Genomic DNA, 24176 nt, shown 5'->3' with positions numbered 1-24176 from the left:
TGCACTACATGGAGTGAAATGTGATTTTTACTGATAGTAATGTAGGTTTGAGCTGGAGACTGGAGACTGAAGAGGATCAGCACCTATTCCCACATTTCCCAGTGTCTTCCCAGGTGGCTTTCTAGACATGTCATTTTTCAGGGTATGGGCTCTGTTTATCCCTCTGTAAGAGTGAGGGTAATTAGAGTGCAGGGATGTCTCTTGGGATGCACCAGTTGTAATAGTGATTAATCACAACTGAAATGAAGGACAGAAAACACCACTGGCAGCACTGAACTACTTGATTTGTTGAAAAACTGCTGAACACTTGTGGTGTGAGGCTGGAGAGATGCAGGGACACCTTCCACTATCCCAGGTTGCTCCAAGCCCAGTCCAACCTGGCCTTGAACTCTTCCAGGGATGGGGCAGCCACAGCTTCTCTGGGCAACAAGACAACCAGCTTGGCCACCTCTGGACACTGTTCTGACATCAGTCACTACTCCTGGGGGTTACAAGGGCAGCAAAATGAACAAACTGGCAGCAAGTGAGCTTACAGCATCCTGCAGCATCATGAAACATCCTTTTATGGGTATTTCCGAAATCTGTGTTCAAAGTTTTTGCCTCCCATGTCCTTTTCTGAGGGGTGTCTTGTGCTCACTAACAATTCTTGTAATCACAGCTACTTGCTTTCTCCATATATCATCATGACTCACTGCTCCAAGGGCTTTTTAATATGGAATTCACTTTGTTTCAGCTAAATGATTTAGCAAGTGGCACTGCCTTTGCCTCCTCTGCTGGAAAGCCTGGGCTTCAACACAACCCTAGGAAGTAAAATTTCCTCTTCCTCAAGGCCTTTGAACTTATATGTCTTAACACCAACTCTGCAGACATTAATCACAATGTAAGAAATTACAGAGCTACCTCACGTGCCTTGGAATTAGGGAAATGGGGGGAAAAGGATGATTCAGGCACTGAAAGTAGACACAGGAGCATGAATTCAGCTCTGCAGCAACCCCATGAGATCCTAAAGGAGCTCTTGAAAATTGGGACAGTTGAGAGCCACCTGAAATTCCTCTGGGGAGGAACTGGGAGAAGAAAACTTTGCTCTTAGTCCTCTTTCCTGTCCTCACAGTGGGACATAATTTGAATGAATTTTTGCCTGGGACATCCACGGGAAGGAATTTTCTCACCACTCATGTGAAAAGCTTTGCTTCAGCATGAGAACTTAGATAAAAACCAGGAAAATGAATGTTTCCACTGAAGAGGGTCATCTCAAGCAAAAATTTTGGGAACAGTCTTAGTCTGAACAGAATCATGGGAAAGGGCCAAGGGAACAATAGGAAGTGATCTGTTAACTGTGAGCACAAGTTTACAAACAAACCTTGAAACCCCAGTGGTCTGCACATTCCTTTATTTCAAGCTGCACTAATGATTTGCCCTGTTTTGCAACTTTTGGCCAGACACTCAAGGTAAAAGTGATGATCTACAGAGCGGAGGGTTTTGCTAGGATAGGAGGGGACCCAGGAATGGGAACAGGCTCCTCCAGGGAAGTGGTCACGGCCCCAAGGCTGCCAGAGCTCAAGGAGCATTTGGACAACGCTCTCAGACCCACAGTGGGATTGTTGGGGAGTCCTGGGGCCAGGAGTGAGACTGATGAGCCTTGTGGGTCCCTTCCAACTCAGGATATTCTGTAATTCCATGAGTGATGGAGGAGCTCCGGGGTACTGGGGATATGTTGGGAAACTCCAGTTGTCTGAGTGTCACTGCCCTTGCCCTGATCACAACAGACACCAAGGAGGAGGAGTGGAAAGCTGGAGCTGGATGTGTAGAGGAGCAGGAAGATTCCCAGAGTGTTTATTCAGGGTGGGTCCAATCACTGGTGCCCTGTGACAAGAGGGTTATTTTGTGGCTGACTGAGCCACTGTCTCTGTGTTTGCATGACTGGCCATGTCAGGTGAAGCCACCGGTGCAGAAGGAGCCTCCGGACAGATCCTTGGTATCACATCCAGGATTCCTGGGATTTGGGTTCAGGATGTCCTGCCACTTGCAAATCTCTGTGATGCCCCCTGTTTGAAACTGTTACCCAGCAGGAGCTGGCACTCCATGTCCTTTAGGGGAACATAACTCTCTCCAAAATCCTCTGAGCACTGAGATCTCTGGGTATGATGTTTTACTGTTCTTTGCTGACTCCTCATCCATTCAGAAGGAGTCAGATCTTGTCCAGGACATTCATACCCTGCGTACTGACACTGCTGGGGTAGAGCTCACTGTCCTTGTCCCAGCCCATGTGGTCCTGTGTCTAATACTAGTGACAAAATTGGGTGTCAGCAACACTCCAGTGTTTTAGCTGTGCTTGCCACAGCATCAAGGGCTTTCCCTGTTTCTCATCCCATCCCACCAGCAAGTTGGTAAACAAGCTGGGGGGGGGGGGGGGGAACACAGAACAGTTGATCTCAACTGGCCACAGGGATATTTCAGATCATACAATGTCATGGTCAGGAGTAAAATCTTGGGGAAAGAAGGAGGAAGGTGGGCGGTGTTTCAACTTTTGGCATTTGCTTACCCAGGTATCATTGAGCTTGATGGAGCCCTGTTTTCCTGGCGATTCCTGAAAACCTGCCCCATAATGGGAAGTAGTGATTGCATTCCATAATGCTTTAAAATAAAAAAAGGTCAATTTAGATTAGCTATTAGGAAGGAATTCTTGGTTGTGAGGATGGTGAGGCCCTGGCACAGGTTGCCCAGAGAAGCTGTGGCTGCCCCATCCCTGGGAGCGTCGAAGGCCAGGTTGGAGCAACCTGGGATAGTGGAAGGTGTCCCTGCCCATGGCAGGGAGTGGAATAGGATGAGCTTTAAGGTCCCTTTCAACCCAAACCATTTTGTGATTCTGTGATTCTTATTCCACTTTGCCTGCACACAGAGCTTTGCTTCACTTGTTAAACTGCCTTTATCTAGACCTGTCAGGTTTTTGCCTTTACACTGGATCCCGTACTTCCATTTTGGTGGTATCTTAAATCCCAAACACCCACACCTCCAAGGACGCATTTAAAACCACTGTTGCAGGTTGCTCCTTACACAAGCTCCAGGTGACTCTGTTTTATCTCCCTTGTAACCAACACACACGTTGTGATTTCATGTCTCCAACAACCTAAATGGCACCAAGGCCTGTTTTCCAACCCTGAAATCAACTGGCAGTGTCCTGCCTGACCCTGTGATTCAACTCTCAACCTCCAAATCGTGGTGGCTGATCCAAAATGCCTCCTGGCAATGGTCTCTGGTCTGTGTTTGGGTTGGTGCTTGTTTGTTTGGTTAATCCAGGGCCAGATTCACCCATGAATCTTAGGTGAGCAAATTCCTGTACCCACTCAGCCCTGTTTGATCCACCAGGACAGAGCTACAGCCTGTGCATCTCTCCCACCTCCAAACCCAGCTTTTCTGCCAACGATTCCTGCTCTATATCCATCCCAAACATCCTCCTACCAGCCTGGCAGGCTCGCTCGAGTCATGAAACCATTATTCAAATCCCCAAATGGGTTTAAAAAGTGCCTTTTGGTGCTCTGTTTTCCCCACTGTGACACTGAGTCACTGCTGAAAAGGGCTTTGGCCAACCCTCTGCCTGCCCATACGGGAAGGGGCTGCATCACCAACTTCTCAGTGCCACCTACGTCCCTGCTCAGCTGCCAGGACTTCAAAGCAGTCCCTGCAAAATTACAGGCTGACTGTACAAAAAGGAAAAGGGAATGGTCTCATCCCACTGTGATCTCATGGAGAAACACAGGAGTGTTCCTTAATAAAGGTAAAGTGGTTTCTGCTTCGCTGCATAATGAGCCTCTGATGATTTCAGCAGGAGAAATCCCAATTAGAAACGGATGGAAAAAGGGCATCCCATCTTGGAAAGGCTGAGGATTCTTCCTGTTGTGCTTTGTGGTTAAACTAAAGCTTTTACATTTTGAAAAAAAAAAAACACCTCAAATATCCAGGCGTGATGCTGTGAAGCAGAATTCAAGCCTTCCCACCCCTTTTTGTCCCCTACCACAGTCTGGTGAGAGGAACTTCACCTTCCACCCCAGTTATGGTCCTGAGCTCCTGTGTATGGGCTGCTGGGTGGTGGGATTCTCTGTGGGAGCTGTTCTGCTTCATACAAATGACTATTTTAAAGTATAAAAGGGTAAGAAAGAGATGGAATCAAAGAATCACAGAATCATTTAGATTGGAAAAGGCCTCCAAGATCATCCAGTCCAGCCTGTGACTGATCCCCACCTTGTCACCCAGCCCAGAGCACTGAGTGCCATGTGCAGTTGTTTCCTGAACACCTCCAGGGATGGGGACTCCACCATCTCCCTGGGCAGCCCCTTCCAACGCCTGACAACCCTTTCAGTGAAGAAATTCTTCCTGATGTCCAACCTGAACCTTCCCTGGCACAACTTAAGGCCGTTCCCTCTTGTTCTGTCCTTTGTTCCCTGTGAGCAGAGCTCTACCCTCCCCTGGCTCCCCCATCCTGTCAGGGAGTTTGAGATAGTGAGAAGTCCCCCCTGAGCCTCCTTTTCTCCAGGCTGAGCCCCCCCCCAGCTCCCTCAGCCGATCCTGGTGCTCCAGCCCCTTTCCTATCTCCATTCCCTTCCCTGGACACGCTCCAGCCCCTCCATGTCTTTCTTGGAGTGAGGGGCTGTACAATTTCTAATACAATTTGTAAAAGAAATCTGAAAAATCTCAAGGAAGTTGCAAGAGTGAAGGAGAAGCAAAGGCACCTCCTGGATCAACCTGATCCAGAGCCCATACAGGGTTGTAGGAACCAGAGACCCTCCACTTGTGGGTTCATTCTGGTAATAAACAATGGTGCTGGTAATCAGGAGGAAACCTCACAAGGGCAAATGGCCCTTTTTGGCCATGTCCAGGTTATTAAGAGCTCTCCCTGCTCCATATGAGTGCCTTCAATCCAGCTGCCCCTTGGGTAATGAAAACATCCTGGAGCAGTGGATAGTGCAGTGTCCTGCAATGCCAAACACAAGCATTTCATAAATTGAAGTTGACTTCAGGCTGGGGGTGCTCCTATAGCTCAGGCACGAGGAAAATGTTGGTTTATCCTTGTCATGCTCTTACAGTTTTCTCTGAGCATCTCCCAGTTAACAAGTCTGGAGACACAAAACAGGGCTAACCAGCCCCAGTTTGGATCTGACTCCGTGTTCTCCTTCTCTCAGCCGCCACTTCGGTGGAGAAATGAAATGTAATGAAAATAAGACAAGTTTTTCGTGTGCTTCTCATATTTTTGGATTTTTATCATCCAGGTCAGATGGCAAAGTTTGAGTGACATGAGATGGAAATGGGGAAACTGTGGCAAGTCATAAACTGGGAATGTTGGATTTTCATAGAATCACAGAATGGTTTGGGTTGGAAGGGACTTAAAGCTCATCCCATTCCAGGCCCCTGCCATGGGCAGGGACACCTTCCACTATCCCAGGTGGCTCCAAGCCCTGTCCAACCAGGCCTTGGACACTTCCAGGGATCCAGGGGCAGCCACAGCTTCTCTGGGCAACCTGTGCCAGGGCCTCACAGCCAAGAATTCTTTCCCAATATCCCACCTAACCCTGCCCTCTGGGAGTGGGAAGCCATTCCCCCTTGTCCTGTCACTTCATGTTGATGTCAAAAAAAAAGAAACTCATCCTATAATTTGACCATCTAACCCAGTGAAATAAAGAAATTACAATATTAATCTATTAATGTTATTAGGTATTAAGATTTTAAGTCCTTCCCCACAGTGCCCAAGAAATGAAGAGTGTGGGACACTGAAAATATCAAGTCACTTCTTGGTTTTTAAAGCATAAATCAAATTCTTTTATGGTCTGAGTTTAGCTGTGGGTGTTAAGCACAAAAAAATTGTGATGTTAATGATGTCACTGGCTATCTTATGCAAACTGAGGTTTAAAAGGGATAAAATAAAATTATAAAATATAAATAATTGCTTTTTTGTCCTTTTTCTTGACTTTATCTAAAAACTTCCCTGCCTGTCAGGAAATGAAAAATAAACTTTGATTTCTCATGTCCTTTATCCATTTCTAACACAAACAATGCTAAGCTGTTGCAGGAAGAATAAAGTAGAAATAAAATGGAGTTTCTTGCTGCAAATTCACAGATAGAAAGGAATTGCACATCTTTTTGCCTTTTAAAGCTTATTTTTGGAAAAAGTTATACACATACACTTGCATATATTTAAGAGGTGAAATTTTGATTTATATTTTGCAGCCTTGGTTGTAATGGAAAAATATGACCCCTAGATGGCAGAAATTCCTTCTCTTGGGGTGTTTTGTTTGCTTTTAATCCCTGCACAGGATGCCACAATCCCAAGTTTTAGTATAATAGATGGATTTGTAAATGCTCAGCCCTATCCAAAGCTGGAGATGTCATTCCATGGTGTGGTACCATCCAGCTCTAAACCTCACCAAATTTGCTTTATGCTTCTCCTGCTGCAAACTTGATGTTAAACTGCACCTCTCTGTCTTCTTAGTCAGACAGATCTGATGCTTTTTGGTGGCCAGTAATTTAGTCTAAGTCTAAAGGAGCTCAGGATGAGCTCAGTGCCCAAATATTAGAGGATCTGGATTATTTGGATCCATTGGTGCAGCGTGACAGAGAGATGGGGGCATTACAAAACTCTTTGCACAGTCCTGCCAGTACAGCTCTCAGGAGGGGGGGTAAAAACTGCTTCCTAAAAGTTTAATATCTGGATAAGGGGGTCACTCAGCTGTTTTTTGCCCTCCATGGAGTGAGACAGGTCCATTCCTCCTCCTTGGGGCACCCACTTCATCCAAGGAGCAGTGCTTGGTGCCTCACCCTTGTACCCCCATACCTTCTTTGACTGAGGGAATTGGGATTGTCCAGCTTGTAGAAGAGAAGGCTTTGGAATAACCTAATTGTGGCCTTCCAGTACCTGAAGGGAGCCAATGAGATAGGTGGAGAGAGACTTTTTACAAGGCCTTGGAGTGAGGGGGGACAGGATGAGGGGAAATGGCTTCAAGCTGAAAGAGCATTGATTTAGATGAGATTTTAGGAAGGAATTATTCTCTGTGAGGGTGGTGAGGCCCTGGAACAGGTTGCCTGGAGAAGCTGTGGCTGCCCCTGGATCCCTGGAAGTGTCCAAGGTCAGGTTGGATGGGGTTTGGAGCAATCTGGGATAGTGGAAGTTGTCCCTGCCCATGGCCAGAGGGTTTGGAACAAGGTGGTCTTTAAGGCCCCTTCCAACCCAAACCATTCTGTGATTCTGTGCTTCTTTTTCTGGAATTTATGGCTTCCCATCCCCATCTGGAAGCTGAGGGCAGCACAGGCTTGGAAGTGATGGGATAGTTGGCAAAGAAGGTGTTCACCTGTTCACAAAGAAAGCAAGCACAGGGTGACAGGATGGGCCACTGGGAATGAAACAGGCTCTTATTTATCTGCCTTACCTTGTCCTTCCTCTCTTCTGGCTCTGTGAAACAAGCAGGACTTTTCTTTGCTCATTTCTACCTCTTTAACTTTTTAATTCTCTTTTCCCACCTCTGTTCTTCTCCAAGGGTTCCTTGATCTTGGCCAAAACTACACTAATGTAAATCTTCAAGATTTATGGCCATCTCATACCCTCCAGGAGTGTGTCCTACACTCACAGCTATGTATTAAAACCACCAGTCATGGGTAAATCTGAAGGATATGAGGCAAAAATAATTATTCTGCTAGTAAAATGGAGCCCATGGAAGTAGGAAACCAAGGAGCAAAACCTTGACTGTAGCCCAGCATTGACCAAAGAACTCAGGATAATCCTTGGTGTTGTCTAGTTTAGTTACTTAGGCCCTCATGGATTCTCATGTCCCTTGCCCGTGTTGTGGGTCACTGTGTGCTTCAGGAAGGTGTTTCTGCTCATGGGGGGAGAGAGGAAAGGGCTACAAAGCAAAAGTCAAGGTGCTGCTGAACACAGCTCATCTCACCTGCCTGCCAATGCTTCTGGCCCGTGCCAGAAGTGATTTATATCTCATCAGGTCTTTAGGTTCTTATGTTGCCCATAAACCTCTGGCAGATAATCCCAGCCAGTGATTGACCTCACCATAAATCCCAAACCTACCTGTGGTCTGAAGAGTCACTTCATAGGCTGTGCTGGTTGGGTTTCTGTTGGGACTAACAAGGGAATGAACACCCACTTCGGGTGGAGAGGTCTGTGCCACAGACAAGAGGTGTGTCATTCATCTGCCCACACATGGGCACTTGGTGACATTCGAGCTGTCCTGCAGCACTTGAGACATCCCCATCCCCTGGCAGGTGTGACATGGGAGATCTCTGTCTTCTGGACCAGCACCTGGAGGTCTGATGGGACAGGCTTGAACATCTCACACAGAAGGAGGTGTCCATAGTTAGAGACCTGAGCAGAAAAATCAGGTTTCCAATAATAAGTTCTCAGCAGACTGGTTGAACAAACCATCTCAGATGCTTTCCTTGTTGCACTGATATCTCTCAGCAAGGAAAACTCCACCAACATGTGCAAATTGCACAGCAGAGAGGAGAAGAAGCCGGGATCAGGTTTCAGCTTGTCCCAGGTAAGAGTCTCTGGCATTGTGCTGATAAAATTCTAAAGTCATTAAGAAATTAAATTATGATCCTGAAGGAACCAAAGTGCCTTGAGCTGAAGGGAAAGAGAATTGAGATGACAGGGTAGAGGTGGTCACCCATGAATATAGCCAGTTCCAGAGCAAGAGCTGACTTCCATGTGGAGCTGAGGACACCCCAAGGGATGCCCCTGAAGTGGCCACAAAATTTGGTAAACCTTGCATCCTTTTCTTTCATCCTAGAGCATGTAAAGGACTTTTAAAATTGACAAGGAGGGAAAACTGTAATTTGAAACTAATATAATCTCTCTGGGGGTTGTTGTGATCCTCAAACCAAAAGGATCATTTCATGCTCTCAGCAACCCTGTGGTGCCTCAGGCCTGGATCTTTATAGCTCTTTAAAGTAAAATACCCTGGAAACTGCTGAGTTCTTGGCTGGAGAGTTATCAAGCAGAATGGGGATCAACAGGGCCCAAATAAAAGGTAAAATAATAATAGAATAATCAAGACTTGCACCAAAATACCCCTGTGCAGCCCCAAGAGCAGGTGCTTAGGTGAAAAGCTGGGTCCTTCAAAGAGGGCTTCACTTCAGCTCCCAAAAACATGGCATGTGAGTGATCTTTGCCTGGATGTTGTTATTTCCTGAGGATAATGACCCTGTGTGTGAGAGCTGTGGCCACTCTGCTGCCTCCATCCAGGGGCAAAGAGGGATCCATCCAGCGGGGGTGGGAAAAGGCTTGTTGTGTCCTTGTGTTCTCCCTGGGAAGGAACACTCTGAGTCCCAGGGGGACAAGTCTCAGCCCCCTCAGCCCACCATGGAAAAGAAGTTTGGCAAGGAGTGGGATCAGGAACAGCAGGATTGGGCCCTGTATCTTGGTTTGGCACTTTCATCCCAACAGCCTCCTGTCCAGGGATTCGGAGAATACTGCGGAGATGGGGAAAGGAAGGAATAGAGTTTCACCTCTTATTCTTTTATCATGGCAACAATGTGCTGTGGGAAAAAAAAAATAAAAAAGAAGAAGAAGAAGTTGTAAATGGCAGAATTAACAATAATATAACCCCCCATCCCTCCTCCCTCTCCCTCTGCCGTCCATTCAGGAGACCGACAATAAACAAGGTCATTTGATTCATTCAGCTCGGGGTGTAAACAAAGCCTCACAATAAAATCCCCCCCCCCTTTTTCTCCAAGAATAGATGTCCCCCCTCACGCCGGGTCCCCCCCCCTCCACCCCGGCTTTGCTTCTCCTCTCCCATCATCCCTGGATCGGCGGCCGCGGGAGTTCCAGCCCCGCTGCCACTTCCTCAGTCCCCATTCCCGGCTCCGTGAGGCCCCGCTTCCTACTCGGTGTGGGAACCTCGGCTTCCCCCGGGCAACATCTGCACGGATGGCCCCACTTTCTCATGCCGGGAGCAGCCCGGCCTGATCCCGGGCTCCTGATCCAGGAGGAGAGAGAAAGGAGGGGGGAAAAAAAATAATAGTGAAACAAATCCGACCCAACAATAAAGGGATTTGCACCCCCCCCCCCCCCCCCGGCCCGCAGGGAGCAGATCCCGAAGGTTTATGGTCAGCTTCATTTTTTCACAGGCTTTGCTGGAATCTGTGTGGAAAAATAAGTGTGTGTGTGTGTGTGTGTGCACGAACGGTGGGTGCAAGGAGATGTGTACTGAGATCAAGTCTAGGATGGCATCCAGAGGGATGTATGAGCCTCTACCTGCGGTAGGGAAGGTGATAATACAATCATGGAATGGTTTGGATTGGAAAGGACCTTCGAAGGCCATCTAGTCCAACCCCCTGCCATGAGCAGGGACACCTTTCACTAGACCGGGTTTCTCAAAGTCCTGTCTAACCTGGCCTTGAATGTTTCCAGGGATGGGGCATCCATCACCTTTCCACCTAGGAAAGTTCTGAGACCATCTCCACCTCATATCTTACTTAAAGTAATTCCTAGAGAGGATTCAGTGGATGTCAAGCCAATGACCCACACACCTTGGAATGTATCCCCATTTGACATCTCCACCCTGCCTGTCTCCCCTGCCCCCTACACAAGCTCAGATGACACTTATGGGTCCTGCCTGTGGGTTGCTGCCCAAATATTGGGATATCTTGCATCACAGATGTTCACCAGAAGCTCCCCTTACCTTTGGGATTCCTTCCAGTGCCTTGCAATGGCTCCAGGGCCTGGTGGGATGCAGGAAGGGAGATCTCAGCGCGCACATGGAGGGGACCCCATCCAGGCTGTGCCTGGAGAAACTTGGGCTGGTGGAAAGTGTCCCTCCCTGCCCATGGCAGGGGGGTGGAACAAGATGACCTTTAAGGTCCCTTCCAACCCAACCCATTCCATGACTCTGTGACTTCACGCTTTGGTCAAGACAGATGGATAGGAGGAACAACTCTCCTAACACACACAGTTTTGCTTCCTGTCTCCCAAGGACAAAGATTCACTGCTGAGTTTAAACACTGGGAAATCTGGCTCAGCTTTTGCTTCTTGACTCCACACTAAACTTTCACTACATGACTTCAAACAGCCCAAATCCTCAAATTCCTACTTGGAAGCACTGAAATAACAGTGGGGCAAAGCACCTTCACTCCTGTGCCTCAGTTTTCTACTTGCTTTTTTTCTTGGTGTTCAACTACTCACTCTACTTAAATTGCAGATTTTCAGCATCAGGGGTTGCCTCATGATATTTCCACATCACTAAGTACAAGAGAAAACTGCTCAACTTTTACAACTGATCTAATGCCACGATGGGGTCTTGAGTGCCATAATAATAATAAAAATAATAAAAACGGATCAGTTATTCCTTCCCAGGGGAGGAAGGTTATTTTCAGAGATGCTCAAGCGATGGATAATAAATAATTCTAACACAAAGCCCATTTTTTGCAATGTACTACTTGCAACACCACAAATCTGGTTGTGTTTTTATTTTTTTCTTTTCTGATGAATCCCTCCCACAATTTCTTTTTGGGATAAGAAGTTAATTTTCTTGTATTTTCTGGAAGAGAATTTTCGAAATACAAACTGAGAGAGACTGAGCTGCAAGAGGGAAGAAAATTGTGGCCAAATCATCATTTGGTACTGCAAGAAATCCCAGACAATGGCAATGAACTTCTGCTTCAATTATGACCTGCAGAACATAAATAAGTCTTCTAGGCAAGGAAAATACCTCTCTTCCTCCCTCTCCCACACACCTGCTCACAGATACTGTAAAAATGTCTCATTTCATCTGCTAAAGCTTTGGCAGGTGCACTGAGGTGTTCCCTGACAGGTGTCCTCCAGAAGGACATCCAGTTGAGGTCACCAGGCAGCCTGTAGCAGATTTTGTCTCCTCCTTCTGGGAGCAGATCCATGATTGTGTGTTCACTGCTGTTCTGGTGAAGGGGGATTGCTTGTCTGGCAGGGAAGTGGTGGAATCACCCCTGGAAATGCTGAGACAACTTGTGGATGTGTCGCTTGGGGACATGGATTAGTGATGGCCTTGGCAGTGCTGGGGGAATGGTTGGACTCGATGATCTTAGAGGGCTTTTCCAACTTAATAATCCTGGGATTCTGAGTTCATGCTACACAACATTTAAGCTTCAGACGTCACCACTTTTTGGAAGTTCAACGTGGCAAAGTTTCATGCTGTCAAACACCAAAAGACTCCTTGATTAGACGAAGTCTCTCTGTACAGACTTTGCAACTTGTCTGGGGTGTGTATGCAGGAAAGCCAAGGCGATGGGACAATCCTGGGGTGTGTCACTGGGATTTTCCCGGTCTCCCTGTAGATATAGCAGTACCAAAATAATCCCCCAGAGCTGGGAAATTATGAAAAGGACAAAACATGGAATACTTTAGGTTGGAAAAGACCTTTAAGATTTTTGAGTCCAACCATTCCCCCAGCACTGCCAAGGCTACCACTAAACCACATCCACATGGCTGTTAAATCCCTCCAGGGATGGAGACTCCACCACTGCCCAGGGTAGCCTATTCCATTGAGAAATTATTCCTAATATTCAACCTAAACCTCCCCTGGTGCAACTTGAGGATGTTTCCTCTTGTCCCATTGCTTGTTCCTTGGGAGAAGAGACCAACCCCAACCTGGCTACAGCCTTTTTCAGGGAGTTGTGGAGAACATGCTGTATTTTTTCTCCAGTGGACTTCTTTGAACTGTATTAGGACAATTCCAGGTCTGATTTTCTGATTTGCAGCCCAGGTTTTCCATGGGCTTAGCACCTGCTCTTGGGGAACGATGTGGCCTCTCAACACGGCAATAAGAAGGAAGTTTCCTTTTTGAAGCTGCTTGAGGGGATGCATTTGAAGGGCAAAGGAAAACTTCAGCTCAATCCCTGGGAATTCTTCTCCAGCCAAGAAATCTGCATTGTTGGAAAGAGTCTCCCAGAGGAAGTGATTGAAATATGATTGTGTGAATCATATCTGTAACAAGGTTGGGCCGCAAGAAGCTTTGCTGAACCCTGGGAATAAGCTAAATGACCTAAAAAGACTTTGTTTTCCTTGCAGGAATGGCCTTTAGCAGCCCATGTGAAGCGAAGGCTGATGGTTTTGGAGGTCCACCAAGGCTGGGGTGTCCCCAGCATTACCTGTGCTGCACAAGGTGCTCCAGTACAGCTGTGGGATGGATTGCCTGCTATTTAGGGAATCTGAGGTACCTCAAGTGATGACCCTTGTGGTGATAAAATCTGCATGGGGTGTGTTCTCGTGGTGTGGCTCGTGTGTGGGCTTTGCTGAGGCTCAGAGCAGCCGTGGTCAGGGATGGGTACCGTTGGGGCAGTGATGGGGCCACGGGGACAGGCGAGATGGGAGGGTGAGGATGGCAGGTAAGTTTGGGCCCTGCTCTGGGGATGGTGGCTGGTGCAGGGGTGGAAAGGATGTTTGGAAGGCGATAAACAGTCTGGGGAGGGGGGTTTTGTGCAGGGGTGAGGAGGCCGGATGGAGCCATAGAAACAAAGAATCATGGAATCATAGAACCGTGGAATGGTTTGGGTTGAAATGCACATTGAAGGTCATCTAGTCCAACCCCTCTGCCATGGGCAGGGACACCTTCCACTAGCCCAGGTTGCTCCAAGTCCCGTCCAACCTGGCCTTGGACACTTCCAGGGCTGGGGCAGCCACAGCTTCTCTGGGCAACCTGTGCCAGGGCCTCACCACCCTCTGAGTAAAGAATTTGTTTCTAACATCTAATCTAAATATTTTCTCATTTAGTTTAAAACCTTTCCCCTGTCCTTCCACTCCAGGCCCTTGTCCCAAGTCCCTCTCCAGCTCTCTTGGAGCCCCTTTAGGCACTGGAAGGGGCTCTGAGATCTCCCCGGAGCCTTCTTTTCTCCAGGTGAACCCCCCCAGCTCTCCCAGCCTGGCTCCAGAGCAGAGGGGCTCCAGCCCTCCAAGCATCTCTGTGGCCTCTCCTGGACCTCCTATAACAGGTTCACATCTTCCTTGTGCTGAGGACTCCAGAGCTGGATGCAGCACTCCAGGTGGGTCTCACAAGGTAGCACAACATCTCTAGAAGGAATGGTATCCATGAACTTGGTTAGGATCTGGACCACATGTCTTGCTTACAGCAGAGCAGGGGTTAATTCCAGACATACTTTCCATGACCCATCTTGCTCTGTACTATTTCTTCTACCTGTTTCCCCCATCAAGACGCTCAGGTCTCCCTGGAGCCTTCCTCCAGGCCGAACATCCCCAGCTCTCCCAGGCTGTATCCACAGCAGAGGTGCTCCAGCCCTCAGAGCATCTTTGTGGCCCTTCCCTGTGGATTTTCTCTATCAGGTCCACATCCTCCTCATCCCCATCCAGACAGATCTTCAATGTGTCAACCATCAACAGCTCCCAACTCCTTCACTGGGTCTTGTAACCCCACATTATTCCAACCTTAGCCATGTTTCTCATCCTTTTTCTCAGATAGCCTCAACCTTCCTTAGAAGATCTCTCTGTCATCCACCCCTTGAAGTTCAGATTTATCATCCTTGCCTTCGGGGCCCTGCACGACGCTGCCCCTTTCCTGCTCATTCTTCCTCTTCCTTCCTCACATACAAGTGGTAAATGCCCTCCCTGAGCCCAGAGCTGCTGACAATGTCATTTCTGAGGGAAAGAGGAGACAAGTCTAGGAAACAACCACCAGCCTCTGCAGGCCTCTCATGTGCAATTTGGACAGTGGTGTTGGCTTGAGTAAGAGCTGAGCAAAAAAATATGTTTATTTGTCCCATTGTTCAGGAATTATTAAACACGCAACATGGAAGGGAGCGAATCCCTGGGCAAATGCAGTCACTGACAGGTGTTCCATGCCATTGTTACCAGGGCTGGTATAAATCTGTGCCAGATTGGGAGTGTTAAATATAGGGAATTGGATGAGCTGTTAATGTTTGCCTTAGTTGGAGGGGGTTGAGACGGGCAGTAAGGATGTTTGGCAAGAGAAAACCACTATGAAAAATAATAGGTCTCAGTTAAAGTTACCTAATAAACAGCAGTTGGGATAGTTTGTGCAGTTTGTCATCATGGAATGGTTTGGGTTGGAAGGGACCTTAAAGATCATCTCTTTCCAATTGCCCCTTCCTTCTGCCTGTTAAGGCAGAACAGGAAGATTTGTAATATATTTGGTAGCTTCCTCGTGTTTGTGTCAACTGTTTTGTAATTTCAGGAAAGGTGCACTCAGATTTTAAGCTCCTTTTTCTGTCTGTAAAAAATAGATGAGTTTTAAGGTCCTTTCCAACCCAAACCTTTCTAGGATTCTGTGGTTCTATGAATTGTGGAGTTTGGCAGTGCTGTCTTTGTGTGGGAAAGGGGCTTGGGAGGGAAGTGAGGCTGTGTTTGACAGGGAGAAATTGGCTTTTCCTGGTGTTATGCAGAGAGCTGGAAGGTCTTTTTGACCCTGTGGACAAAGCTGGCCTTAACATAGTGTGATTAAGGGACAATTTAATCCTCTGGCTAATGCTTTCCTAGACATCAATCAGAGCTTAATATCACCTGCTCTCTCCACAGAGATGAGCCCAGCCTAGTGAGGCTGAGGAGCTGTGTTCCCCCAGTCACAGCTGGTGTGTTGCTGTGGGTGGGCAGGCATGGACATCTCATCAGGAAGGACAAGTGGCCTACTTAAAATGGAATTTTAGGGCCTTCAAGCCTTGGATGCTTGAGGAAACCTTTGGATCTGAGCTGTGTGGTACCACCTTTCTGTCAGGTCTGGAAGGGGACGCACCACAAAAGCTTGGAGAAGCTTTGCCATTGACCTTGTGAGACCATGAGCTTGACAGTGGCCAAGAAGACGAATTCACCTTCATTCAGATCAACTGAATGCTGCGTTTACAAAAAGTTAAAAAAAAAAAAAAGAAAAAAAGAAAAAAATTTGGCAGGCTGTGACTGTCCAAAGTCTGAATGAATAGAAACTCCAAAGGAAGCACCTGCTGCTAAAGGAAATCCAGGACAAGTTTTATTATCCTTTTTCACAGGTCTATTCAGGACTACATTAGGGGTTTCCTCTTTCCTTTTCTGGTACTTCACACTCATTCACAACAAAAACATATTGTGCTTATGAATTATATTCCAGAGAATATGACTGGAGCTTATAAAGGCTCTGGCCAAAGAACTTTATTTTTAACCTTACTCCCCTGTGAATTAATTTCTCAAATGAAAGCTTTGCAATTGTTTGGGGTTATTTTTCTCTCTTTTCCTTGGACAGGGCACAAGGGCAAATCCTGCCTGCTCCGTGTTAACAAAAAATGCCTCTCAAGGAACGAGGAGCAAAGGAGGTGAGTGGGGCCCTGGATGGAGCTCAGCTGTGGGGAACAAATGGAAAATATTAATGTAATTCCTCCTAAACCAGTTAGAGGCCTCCTATTGATGATGCACTGACCACTCTGGTGCATCCAGAAACAGATGGAAGTTTTTCCATTTCTGATGTGCTGTAGCCACACAGGGAAGCCCCCTTTGGATGCTGAGGGCTGTGGAAAGAGCAACTTTGGGGTTTGATCCTGAGACCATTTGAGGCAGTGATGAGGTGCCAGAGGCACCGAGGGTTTGCTTGTCAAACACAGCTGTTCAGCTCAACACCTTACAGGTACAAAGCACATAAAAGCTGAAGGGTTTGCAAACAACCCAAGTGCAACACATGAGCCACTCGTGAACCCAAGTGTTTGCTTTCGTGGGTCACTTTGCACCTGTGCAAGAAGGATATGACCCAACCCCTGAGTGGCCTGGGAAGGTTTTGCACCCTTCTGCTCCAAGGTGGATGTCTGGGAGGCAACACTGGGCCTTCTCTGTAGCAAGTACATTGTACCCTGTGAGTGCAAGGACCTTCCCATGCATGCACACAAAGCTTTCTTTCATTTTCCTTCTAATCTATCCTTAAAAGTCTCCTTTTTGGATTTCAAATCCATTTTCCATCCTCCTGCCCACACACTATCAGGAGGCCACAGCCCTGAGCATGACTTGTCATTGCTGCCCCCTTCCCCTGCCCCTCTGGGTGCTGGTTCTCCTTCTCACAGGTTATATTTTGATTTGGAGCCCCTTTTAAGAGCAGAGATGGCCCACTCTGCTTTGGAGAAGCAACCAGCACAAGGATTTCTCCTTCAGCCAGAGGCTCCTTGCTGCTCCTGCAGCGGAAATAGTGAATTATAGCAATTAACAGGGGCATAAATCAGAGCCTGTGACCAGCCGAGGTCACCGAGGGCTCAAGGGCTGCATCAAACCAGTAAATTACCCCAGACAGGAATTCCTTCATCACTGAATTGTTTGAGCCTTTCTTGACACGATTTTGGCCCAGGCCAGCGTCACTGAGCCCATAAATGGCTCAGGCTTTTGGAAAAGCTTTAGCTGGGCATCATCTGTGGGACCCTTGTAGAGGGCAACCTCCACAGGGGCACGGCCTGGCACTGGTTAGTAGAGGTACGGCCCATTTTTAATGAACCCAGGCCCATTTTTAACCAGTGTGGTTGCACGGCAGCGATGTTTCTGCACGAGGAGAATGTGCTCTGGTTCCCAGTTTGCCACCTCAGCTTTCACTGCCCTTCGTGCTCTTCGCATTTCCCTCCTTTCAAGGTGTTAGCTCAGGGTGTTTTTAAGAGTTGCCCTGGGGTCAAGCTGTTGGTCCTTGTGATTTTCAGGTGGTGCCAGACCCTGTGTCACTCCGACCTGAGGGACAGCACAGCTCCTGCCCTCGCAGTCAGGTGTCTCAGCTGCTTGGAAGCTGCCACACACAGAGCCCTGAAAGTCTTTGCTGCACAGCAGGGCTTTCTCTGACCAGATGGGATTGATTTTTCTCTTTCTCTCTTTGGCTTTTAGGATGTTTTTCTGAGTGTTCTTGCTTGATATTATTAGATGATACAAATACTTCCAGATTGTCTCCTAATACTTTGCAGTAGAGGCACCGAGCATGGTTGAGATACAGCTCATTTTCTACCTTGACAAGCTGTACTACTCCAACCATAAGGCAGCTACATTGTTTTACATCATAATATGAAATGGAAGGACTAAAGCAATGCCTAATTTGCATCTTGTTTGGCCAGGTTGGGGAAGAGGTCAAAATCTGGGTTGCTTCTCACTTGATGTATTAATATTTCCATTTGTGGGCAGCCTGGACTTGAGCAGCCAATGAATTCCACTTTTCCTCCCAGCACAGGATCCTTCCTGGCTGACTCCTTAACTTGTCTTGTCTCTGTGCCACAGCACTACCAACAAGGACCTCCATACTTTAGGCCTTTAGGTTTTCCCCCATCTCTGAACTGGTTGCCCAGGAACATCAGTGGGGATGCAGGACGGTGCTGGAATCAGCAGTAGGTTCCTGTACGTGTTTAGACTAGACTAGAACATCCTGAGTTGGAAGGGACCCACAAGGATAATCAAGTTCAACTCCTGGCCCTGCACAGATACCCCAACAATCCCACCTTGTCCCTGAGAATGTTGTCCAAACACTCCTTGAGCTCTGGCAATATTGGGGAGCCTGTTCAGTGTCCAAACACCCCCTGGGGGAAGAACCTTTTCCTTATATCTAACCTAACCCTTCCCAGGATAGTTGGTTTGACCACCACCTATCCTTGTTTCATGGATGGGATGGTGCAGACAGGAATTAGAGCCATGTGATCAGGGGAAAAACTGATATCTGCTTGCTGAGTGGGAACTGAGTCAGCAGTCAGGTATGTCAGAGTGGGAGAAGGATAACCCAGGGGAGTTGTGGCTACAAAGAATTATGCTCCAAGAGGAAAGACACTCTGAAAGACACTGAAAATAGCTTTTCAGTCTGGGCTGACTCCTTTGTCAGCCCTGGATGGATCAGTCAAAAGAAAGAGTCATCAGTCTCTTCCTTCCACTTCTCTTGGTCATAGAATCACAGAATCATTCAGGTTGGAAAAGCCCTCTTACATCATAGAGTCCAACCATTCCCCCAGAACTGCCAGGCCCACCACTGTCCCCCCAAGTGCCACATCCACATGATGATGTCCTTGAGGCACCCAGAATTACTCCAAGACCATCCCTCTGGTGCTTGGTTCCTGTATCTGGGTGTGTCCAGAGCCACCACCATCCTGGTTAGTCCTGACAGTGAGACAATCCTCGCCTCTCTCCACCTGGAACCAGTGTAGACCTCACACCTGAATAACATCAACAAAATATATTAAGGTACCTGATCTGAATCCCACCCATTGACAGATATTCCCTCCATCCCACTGTTCTAACCAACCAGAAACTCAAAATGGGATGATACAAAGCAGCTGTTCAACTTTCTACATGATTCCTTTGTTTCTCGTCCATTTTTATATCCCTTATAAATCAATGACTGAGGGACTTGAGGCTTGGGGAAAATAAAAGACAGGAGACCTTCACAGACCTTTTATAGCCAGACAGGTCTAGTGCAGTGTGATATTATTTCTAAAACAGGACATGCAGAGAATAAACCAGTTGACACTGACAGGCAGAGCTTTGTGCACATTTCTGCCAAAGGGAGATTGAGACTCACATATTTCCCCATCCCTGTCTTAGCTTGACCACATACCCAGAGCCCTCCTGCAACTGGGTTTTGCTGATGGTCCAGGCAAAGCAGTGTGGTCTGAGGAAACGTTCTCTGACATCAGACCCCAGCTGTGGCCTCGTGGGGAAGTGCCAAAGGTGCTTCAACATCTTCATGGTGCACAAGTTACTTGTTTAACAAGTGCCTCCTCCAACTGTGCTTTCAAAGTAAACATTCCATGCTTCCCTCAGGAGCCAGGGCACAGGCACCAGAGCCCGTGGGAGGTGTAGGGTGTTCCTCCCCATCTCACAGGTGTTCCTCAGATGTCTGGGGGCACCAGGACAAGCTCTTGGCTTGATGGCCTTGCTCCATAAACACTTCTGCCAGCCAGGGAGAGCTCTTCACTTCTTTGAGAGTCAAAGATGAGGATTAGGCCGTGCCCCTCCTGTCCCATGGCCTGGGAGGTACCCAAAGGGCTGTTAGGACACAGCACCAGAGTGTCCTTTACTACTTTAATAGAAAAGTTTACTACTTTTCTATTAGGATGTAAAAAAAAAGTACAGTCCATGGAGGAAAGCTGGGAGATGATCCGCTAAACCTCACTGGGGTTTGTGAAGGGGCTGGAAAATGGCTGAAGATTCCTAAATATAGGAATCATAGAACCCCAGAATGGTTTGGGTTGAAAGGGACCTTAAAGCTCATCTCATTCCAACCCCCTGCCATGGGCAGGGGCACTTTCCACTATCCCAGGTTGCTCCAAGCCCCATCCAACCTGGCCTTGGACACTTCCAGGGGTGCAGGGGCAACCACAGCTTCTCTGGGCAATCGAGGAGCTGAGGAGCAGTGGAGAAGATCCTCCTCTTTTATTTTTCAGTCACTTTCAGATGGAGAAAAAGTGCATCTAACATTAATTTGGTGGGAAATTAATGCTACCTGATACTCAGAGATACTCAGAGCATCACTGTGGTGGATGCCATGGAATCAGGGAGGAAAAAAGGCAGCTCCAGCATCCATTACCAAGGTCAAGGAAGGGGGAAGAGGTTCCCACTATTTTTTTGTTTTGCTTCTGGAATTTAATTCAGATCAAGGAGGTGACTTTGGGGACAAGCTGGATGAGTTCAGCAGCTGTGGCATTGAAATGCAGGGATCACAAATGGCAGGAGGAAGGGAAACCCAGTAAACAGTTTTCAGATCTCAAGTGAGTGCTGCCTCTGAACTACAAAGACCTGCGAGAAAGTGGTATCAAACACCCAGCTCCCACTTTGACCCTGCCTGAGGGGAAATGAATCAATGTTGGGAAAATATGGAAAGCAGGATGAGATTATCTACTGTATAAAAGAAGCTGGAAGAGATGGCTTGGGATATTTGTGTATTGAGGCTCTTTCCACGTCCTATTCCTTTATGGGGGGGGTGCTATTGTACCTATTGTGGCAGATCTTTATCGGGCCTGTTTATCACGTTGGGTGCAGGGAATGTCAGATTGCTGAATGTCAGGTTGTTGACTGTTTTCATAACAGGAAGCTGCCTCCTGTCTTGCTGTGTTAAGGAACTCCCCTATGCACAAAGTTTTCCAAAACAACCCCCCAAAAAGAAAAGAAAAAAACCCTAAACACTCTGCTGTGGTTGGGCAACCACGTGGACTCGAGTTTCTATTGTTCCTTGTAAGGCAAAATCCTGTAGAGATAAATACACTCGATACACATAGGCCTGCTATTTCTTTTGTGTAAAGATACAGGAAATAAGGCTGTTGTTTTGTCAAGATGAAGTATTTCCCAACTAAATCTCCACACTTTCATCAGGGCTTGGGAGCCTGGAGCGCTGCCACGTTTGGGTGCAGGTGGGACGTGGGAGAGAGCAGCACAAGAGTGGGGCAGTCACAGCAACAGTCATTAAGTGCCTGCAGCCCTGGGAGATGGAGTTTGGCATCCTGCTTCCCCTGAGCACTGCAGGGAGGGGGTGGCTCAGTCCGATTTCTTACTAGAAAACTGTTCTGCTTCTCCTCATGTGGGACAAAGAAGTGACCCAAAAACCTCCTGGTTTCCCTGGACATCGAAATCACAAGGGCTGAGTCTGTGTGAGGAGTGGCTGAGGGCACTTGGTGTGTTCAGCTGGAGAAGAGGAGACTGAGGGGGGACCTCACTGCAGTTACAACTTCCTTGGGAGGGGAAGAGGAGGAGCAGGCCCTGAGCTCTGCTCTGTGTGACCAGTGAAAGAACCTGAGGGAATGGACTGGAGTTGTGTCAGGGGATGGATATCAGCTGTGTTGGATATCAGGATATCAGGAAAAGGTTCTTCCCCCTTAGGGTGGTTGGGCACTGAACAGGCTCCCCAGGGCAGTGGTAACAGCACCAAGGCTGCCAGAGCTCAAGGAGCATTTGGATGATACTCTGGGGCACATGGTGTGACTCTTGGGGATGGTCCTGTGCAGGGCTAAGGGTTGGACTCAGTGATCCTTGTGGGTCCCTTCCAACTGAGCATATTCTGTGATTCTGGGAGTCTGGGAGCTGTAAGTCACCCATGTGAGCAGGCTGAAAATGTAGAACAGAGGACATCCTTTGCAACCCTCTCTGTTGGTCAGTTTGGGCAGAAGGTATTGTAATTTAGGTGAAAGGAGGTCCTGAGCAGCTTAGAGTCCTGAACAGAGTCCTACTAGTTGTAGATACCTTGATTATTCATTGGAGCAGTGCTCTAATGAAGCTCCTACACAGGTGCTCTCCAGGTGACAGTCATTCTGAGTGGTCCAAAGAGGTGAAAGACCTCTGTCCACAGCCAGACTCATCCTAAGGTATGTTACACCTTAGAGCAATGAAGAGATGTTGGTCTGAAGCAGCCCCAGGATGAGGAATTTCAACCTTCACTGATCCATGTGACTGCTTTTATCAATAAACAGAGAGGAGAATAAAGTTTTTCTCCAAGACTAAAATAGTTCAGAGAAGCCACCTAAACGTTGGACGTGGGGTCTTCATTCCCCAAGGGTTTTTTTCCAGACACCAAGGTGTTGAAACGGGATCTGTGTGCCCTCAAAAATTGGCCAGAGTGCAGCCTGGCTGCTGTTTCTGACTCCAGAGCTCCAGAATTCAGTCCACAAGATGTGCATCTTCCCATGAAACCCCACAAGGCTGTTTCTCACAGACATGTCATTGCCTGGGCTTTAAGATCATGGCATGGGGGGACAGCAAGAGACACTGAATTAGCAAAGGGATTCCTTAAAGATTCCTATTAAAGAATTTTGGTACTAATAGAAAATGCAGATTAGATTTCTGTGTCTGCACAGGTCCTTTGTGGTCAGCATACTCATATTTGAACCTGGATAAAATTCCTCATCTCTGTAGCATGGCAATTATTAACTCAGGTAATTCTAAGCCTTTGCACAAAACAAAATACAACTTTTAAAGAGCATCTTCCCCCTCTCCAGTGACCAGGTAACCTCAGGAGGCTGCCAGCCCAGTATTGTGGGAAAAGGTGGGCAAGTCACTGAAAGGGTGGTCAGGTACTGGCAGAGCTCCCTCCCCCTGGAGGGATTTAAAAGCTGTGTGGATGTGGCACTTGGGGACATGGGTTAGTGGTGGCCTTGGCAGTGCTCAGGAATGGTTAGACTCGAGGTTCTTAGAGTCTTTTCCAACTTAAATGGTTCTATGATTCTAACACTTGTTTCTAATTCAAAGGTCTCTGAGTGACCACCTTGTGATTCCCTCTCACTGCTCTTCTATTGGAAAAACAATACATTCTGCCTCAGAACAAAAGGTTGCAATTCTTGAAGGAGGAAGTTGCCAAATCTGTACTTGGAAAGACTGAATTTCTTCAAATTTTCAGGATTTTTAGAAGAAACCTGAGAGGTCAGGTCTGTGTCCTCAGCTTTAGCTGTACCATCCAGGGATGGGAAAACTCATGATTCTGGGAGACAAAGCTGAGCCAGACTCTTCAGAGCTGCAGAAGGTCTGTGAGACATTGGGGTCATGGTGGTAGGGACCTCAATTATAGAATCACAGGATGGTTTGAGTTAGAAGAGACCTTAAAGACCACCTAGTTCCAAACCCCTGCCATGGGCAGGAACACCTTCCACTAGCCCAGGTTGCTCCAAGCCCTGTCCAACCTGGCCTTGAACACTTCCAGGGATGGGGCAGCCACACCTTCTTTGGGCAATGAGAATTTGTGGATGAGCTCCCAAGGAGCTTAGAGCTGACAACTGCATTCTTACTGCTGGGATACCAACACTGGAAGTCAGCTGGCCATGCTGTTAAACTGGCACTTGACAGAATGAAGCAGGGAAAAAAATATCATTCAAAAGAAGTTTCAAGAAAAAGATGAACTAAATTACAACAATCAGAATTCAAGCAAAATTGGTGTTGGTTTTGGGGTAGAGCATGGCCTAGAAGGCCCTTCCATCCTGTGTTTTTATTATTTTATGCTCTTGTAAAACCAGAGTTGTCCATAGCTGGGGGGTATGAACTAGATGATCTTTAAGGTCCCTTCCAACTGAAAACATTCTGTGATTCTGTGATTCCCTAATTCTATCTTTCCATGGTTCTGTGATTCTATAATTCAGTGATTCTATGGTTCTATAATTCAATGACTCTATAATTCAATAATTTAATGACTCTATGATTCTATGAATCTATAATTCAATGGTTCTGTGATTCTATGATTCTATAATTCAATGATTCTATGATTCTATAATTCTATGATCATATGATTCTATAA

General features: G+C 47.2%; 1 long non-coding RNA gene across 1 annotated transcript; it reads right to left on the bottom strand.

Moving 5' to 3' along the window:
- Positions 1-9158: 9158 nt before the first annotated feature.
- LOC135410665 (uncharacterized) lies at positions 9159-10865 on the bottom strand. The gene is made up of 2 exons (XR_010428825.1): positions 10683-10865; positions 9159-9534 (listed from the first exon to the last, which is right to left on the bottom strand). It is a non-coding gene; the product is annotated as an uncharacterized LOC135410665 (long non-coding RNA).
- Between the last annotated feature and the right edge of the window lie 13311 nt (positions 10866-24176).

Source organism: Pseudopipra pipra, chromosome 3, assembly GCF_036250125.1.
Source record: "Pseudopipra pipra isolate bDixPip1 chromosome 3, bDixPip1.hap1, whole genome shotgun sequence".
NCBI lineage: Eukaryota > Metazoa > Chordata > Aves > Passeriformes > Pipridae > Pseudopipra > Pseudopipra pipra.
This window is presented reverse-complemented; position numbering and strand designations above follow the sequence as displayed.